Below are 6,000 nucleotides of genomic sequence, written 5' to 3'. Positions count from 1 at the left end.
AAGTCGCCCTGGGATCTTGGAAATAATTACGAACTGGCCGGAAGGTGAGACTTTTGGGTTATCTTCTGAAGAAGAGGAGGAGCAGGTGACACGTGCCGAAGAAGCCCCACCATATAACGAGCTACCAGAGAGTGAAAGACAATACGCCCTCTTCACTGATGGTTCCTGCCGAATCGTGGGCACTAGCCGGAAATAGAAAGCCGCTGTATGGAGCCCCACACGACAAGTTGCGCAGGCTACTGAAGGAGAAGGTGGATCGAGCCAATTTGCTGAGCTCAAAGCTGTCCAATTAGCTCTGGACATAGCTGAAAGAGAGAAGTGGCCAAAGCTCTACCTCTACACTGATTCATGGATGGTAGCCAATGCTCTGTGGGGTTGGCTGGAAAGGTGGAATAAGGCAAACTGGCAACACAGAGGAAAACCAATCTGGGCTGCTGACGAGTGGAAAGACATTGCCACTCGGGTAGAGAAGCTATCCGTGAAGGTCCGTCATGTAGATGCTCACATCCCCAAGAGCCGGGCTAATGAAGAACATCGTAACAGCAAACAGGTAGATCAGGCTGCGAAAATAGAGGTGTCCCAGATAGACTTGGCTTGGCAACATAAAGGAGAGCTGTTTCTAGCTCGATGGGCCCATGATGCCTCAGGTCATCAGGGCAGAGATGCCACCTATAAGTGGGCACGAGACCGAGGGGTGGATCTAACCATGGACAGTATCTCCCAGGTTATCCAGATTGTGAGACATGCGCTGCGATCAAGCAGGCCAAGCGGGTGAAGCCCCTGTGGTATGGTGGGTAATGGTCCAAATACAAGCATGGGGAGGCCTGGCAGATTGATTACATCACACTGCCTCAAACCTGCCAAGGCAAGCGCTATGTGCTCACGATGGTAGAAGCCACCACTGGGTGGCTGGAGACCTATCCTGTGCCTCATGCTACTGCCCGGAACACCACCCCGGGCCTGGAAAAGCAAGTGCTTTGGAGGCATGGCACCCCTGAGAGAATCGAGTCTGACAATGGGACTCATTTCAAGAACAGCCTTATAAACACCTGGGCTAGAGAACATGGCATTGAGTGGGTGTACCACATCCCTTACCATGCACCAGCAGCTGGGAAGGTTGAGCGGTGTAATGGACTGCTTAAAACCACCTTGAAGGCACTGGGTGGGGGGACTTTCAAAAACTGGGAGGTGCATTTAGCAAGAGCCACCTGGTTAGTTAACACCTGAGGCTCCACCAGCCGAGTAGGCCCTGCCCAATCCAAACCCCTACAAACAACAGACGGGGATAAGGTTCCAGTGGTGCACATGAGAGGTATGCTTGGAAAAACTGTTTGGGTGAAGTCTGCCTTGAGCAAAGACAAACCCATCCGTGGGGTTGTCTTCGCTCAGGGACCACGTTGCAGCTGGTGGGTGATGCAAAAGGATGGAGAGACCCGATGCATACCTCAAGGGGACCTTGTTTTACGGTGACCTACCCATGGCTCTGTACTTGTATCAGTATCAGCATGTATATTTGTATATAATTTGGGTGATGCATAGATTTATATGGTTAAAATGTTAAGTTTCATGTAACATGTTAGTATGGGAAAAAATTCGGGGTGGATAATGTTGGGGTTTCAGTTTAGTCTTAGTTTTTTTCCTGTTAAAGGAATTTTCTCCCATAGGCATGTTGCTAGGGGACAAATAGCTGTACTTAAGAAAGACAAAAAGGGGGGTGGGGCGGGCCTGGCTACTCCTTTGTCTACACCTGGGTGTGGGGTCAGTTCGCTCTGAGCGTCCGGGGAGAGAAGCTGCAGAGAAAGGAGCTGCTGCTTCTTTCTTTCGGCCGTTCTTTCTTCCTGCTGGAAACAACGCCGGGACCCCAAAAGCCACTTTCCCTGCCCTGCTGGAGGCCGAGCTGTGGCTGCCCTGCTCTGCTGCTGCTTCGAGCTTTCGCTACGCTGTAGCCCTGCTCACCCTGCCTGCCTGGGCCTCCGTGGGGTTTTCCCATCTGGATACATCTCGTCTGCCACCCGGGATTTGTGCTCGTCCCTGCCGCTCTAGCCTGCCGTTCTAGCCTGCTGCTCTAGCCTGCCGTTCCAGCCTGCTGTTCCTGAGACCCCGGGATCGGCTGCCCAGGGGTTTGTGAAGCCTTTGTTCCATCCCTTCCCGGGATCCCAGGGCACCGGTGCTGCGTGCTCCCCGAGCTCGCTCCGGAGCGCCCCCTGCAGCCGCGGGGGAACCATCGCACCTGCCCTGCTCACCGGGAGCCGCCAGCGCCCCTGCCGGCTGCGAGCGGAACTGCACCCGAGGGGAAATAGCCTGACAGCCAAGAAGGCTGGGACTGGGTTTGTGTGTGCTGTTACTGTCATAGTTGTTGTTGTTTTGTTTGACTGGTTATATATATATATATATATATATATATATATATATATAGTAAAGAACTGTTATTCCTATTTCCCACATCTTTGCCTAAAGGCCCTTGATTTCAAAATATAATAACTTAGAGGAAAAAGGGGTTATATCTGCCACTTCAAGGGGGGCTTCTGCCTTCCTTAGCAGACACCTGTCTTTCAAAACCGAGACAAACAGGAAAAAAAACCTAGGACTAAACTAAAACCCCAATGACCAGGTTGCTCCAAGCCCATCCAGCCTGGCCTTGCACACTTCCCAAATTTAGGTGGGCTGAAAAGAACTCTTGGTGATTACTTGGAAGCTTATGATGCTTCCAAGTACTGTGTGGGGAATTACATTTATATTTGTGTAAATTAATTGGAAGGGAGCAACCCTGAGAGTGGTGCTGGCAAAACTCATTAAATCAAATTTACCCGTTGTGTGACCAACTTCGTTGTAAGAAAAAACACAGGTAGTTCAGGAAAATGAGGGAGAAGCTGAATATTTCTGTGGATTTGTAAAGCCCTCAAACAAGGGTATAAAATTAATACAATTGTTATCTGGTGGTGTCAGCTAAATCAGTAACATTCAATAAGGCAGCCTTCCCTGCTCCTGGGCACACCCAGCGGTATTTCTTAATTTTAACTATAGGAAAATGCAAGGACAAGCATGTATAAAGTTTCCAATACGATATTGGAGCTCTGGGAGTCACACCAAAGCATTACTGGCAATGGTATGTTTATATATTGGTGGCAGTAGTATGATATGTATTACTGCATAAAGATATTTATGTTCTGGAGCCTTTTTGTTTTCTTAACCTTTGAAGTTAAACAGTTCAGGTGGCAAAAACTTGGCTCCCACAAGCCAGTGGCTGATGGGGAGGTGTGAAATGTGCTTTGAGAATGACTCAAGTCAAAAAGTAGTCCAACAAAAACTATATTCTAGGTTAAAAAAACACTGGGCAGTCACAGTGAGATGCTATTTTAAAGAGCATTCTGTGATTTAAAATAGTATCTAAGTCTCCAATGTTGATTTAATGCTACTTAAAATACCCTTTGCTGACAGGAATCTGAATCTTTGTGAGAAAACAGGAGCAGAAGAGATTGACATTGTAATCCTATAAAGATGTAGGTTCTCCTCTGCAAACTCTCCTGGTGTTTATTTTAAGTTAACTCCATTACAAACAATTACAATTCATTGTTTAATAAATCAACATGCTAAATCTTGATTTTGCTTCTTCATGTGATTTTAAAATAACAGGCTTATATTTGGAGGTAATTTACTGTATCAAAGATGAATGTTGCAGTTGATCTACTTGGATAAATGCTTTTAATACAATAAATATAATGTTTTTAATATAATTAAACACATGATGTAAAAATTTTCCTGAGCTTCAGAATGGAAGAAATTAATAACAATTGCAGAAGCGATAGATTTCCTATTCTTTAAAGATCTGACAAGTAAAAGAATAGGATACAGGGTATAGAATTTCCCATCCCTTCACAATCACTCAATTTTGCTGAACACTTGACTTTGTTCCTCTGATATTTCCATCATCTGAGTGTCAGGGATGAAAATGTGGGTAGTACGCTGAGGTTCCCAGAAAGCAAAATGCAGCTTACAGGTATAAAACCTATGTTTTTTCTTGCCTACTGAGTTCTTATTTTAATAATAATAATAATTTTTAAATCTCCTTCTTAGGTAGTTTTCTAGTGGAACTTCAAAAAGAAAAAAAATGACACTTTATCAGGAAACAGTCTATTTATAAAGTATTTTATACATTTTCCCATTGTTTATGGTATGCAGTGATAAGTTTAAAAATATCATTTCCTTTCCAAAAATGTTGATTTTCCTCTTTGCTTTGATGATCTGTAAGTAGCTGTGTGGGTGTTTACAGAGAATTTTCCATGCTTCAAACCAGCAGGATAAATTCTCTTATTATTAAAATAATTATGGGTACAGAAGGAAACAGGAATTCATTTCCTCCTAATGAATGAGGTTCCAACACTGCCTTATGGATCAGGATTAATTGTAAATTAAGTGCTTTCTTTTATTTTGCACATGCAGCTTATATCAAAGCCACTGTATGTATTTCCCAGTGACTCTGTTTGTTCTGAACAGCAATTTGACATGGGGGTGGTATTGATGCTAAAAATAAGTTTTCAGTGTTCTTGCAAGCATCTATCTAAGGATGGCTGAGTTAGAAACCTCTGAAAATTGCAGAGCAAATAGCTGTATTTTCAGAAGATTGTGTTAATTCCAAGTAATTTTTTTTTTTTTTTAATTTTGGTTCTTGGCTACAGAGCCCTCAATGGCTTCTTTTGTCTATTTAGTCTTTGGTGGTGAGGGGCTTTGAGTTCAGAGAATGTCTCTTCTGTCCTCTCAACTGGTAATTGTCTGACCATCAACAGAGCGATGCAGGGAAGGATGTAGTGAGCTGGGGGTACCAAGACTAGAGCTGGGACATGCCGACAGACAGCCAGGGACATGGGTATGTGTCCCAAAAGCAGCCCTGTAGGACAGATTCCTTGAAGCTGCTCACCCTTCACTGTATTCTCCCTGTCATGTGTCAGGGAAGCAGCTCTGCCTAAAGTCCATGTGGGAGCAGAGACAAGTTGTTGAGATTGGTGGGAAGGGACAAGCAGCTGGGGCAGATCAGTGATCTCCAGATCCCAAAATTACATGGTAGTGTTCCCAGCCTCCAGCTGGTCATCTAGGTTTGACTCTTCTGGCATAACAACAAACCAAACTGCAGCTTGCTTGTCAAGACAAACTATTTATTTAGCAGGAGAAACAGGAGCTTTGCTCATTCAAAGTCTGTCATTGAAAAGACTGCCCTTCTCAATCAACTCTCAGAGAAGCACAGGGTGGTTTGAGCTGGAAAAGAACTTTAAAGCCATCTAGTCCAACCCCCCTGCAGTGAGCAGGGACACTGTCCACTAGATCAAGTGCTTCAGAGCCCTGTCCAGACTGACCTTGAATGTCTCCTTGAATGCCTCCTCCATTAGATGGTTGAGCTGACCTTGGATGAGTCCAATGGCTAAGAGAGACCTTAGGCTAAGTGCATGAAGTATACAAGGCATTACAGGCTTTTTATAGGAAAAAGAAAGCTCTAAAAGAAGATGGAGTTTCTCAGAGACTGCTTTTTTCTTTTATTTTTGAAAAGCAAAGGAAAGTTCATGAAAACTAGGCTTAAAGAACATCAAGCTGACAAAGGAGAGCTCTTGTAATGAGGGAGACACTTGAACCAAGGTTGCTCTCAGTAGTCATCATGTATGAAGAAACTAAGGGTTTTACAAATGATAGAACATCACAATTCACTGCTAATGAAATTATAGTCATGGCAAGACGGTGCCAGGAAAAGACAGGCTGAGACCATAAATTATAAAGAACTGACTGGGATGAAAATTTCATCCCTGTTGTTACTCGGCAAAACAAGTTAGCCAGCTTTCTGTTGAAGCAATCTTGGGAATTCTGCTGGAAAGCCAGGAAGTTGTTAAACAGCTTCATTGTGGTCATGCACCCTACATGGTGAGATACCCATGACCACCTCCAATACACACACTACTTTCTGGGATGCATTTTATCAGGCTTGGAAGATAGCTTCACTGAGAATGTTTTGGTGTA

The sequence above is a fragment of the Corvus moneduloides genome, chromosome 9 (assembly GCF_009650955.1).
Source record: "Corvus moneduloides isolate bCorMon1 chromosome 9, bCorMon1.pri, whole genome shotgun sequence".
In the NCBI taxonomy this organism is placed as follows: Eukaryota; Metazoa; Chordata; class Aves; order Passeriformes; family Corvidae; genus Corvus; species Corvus moneduloides.
The sequence above is the reverse complement of the archived record's forward strand: the minus strand, read 5'-3'. Positions refer to the sequence as shown.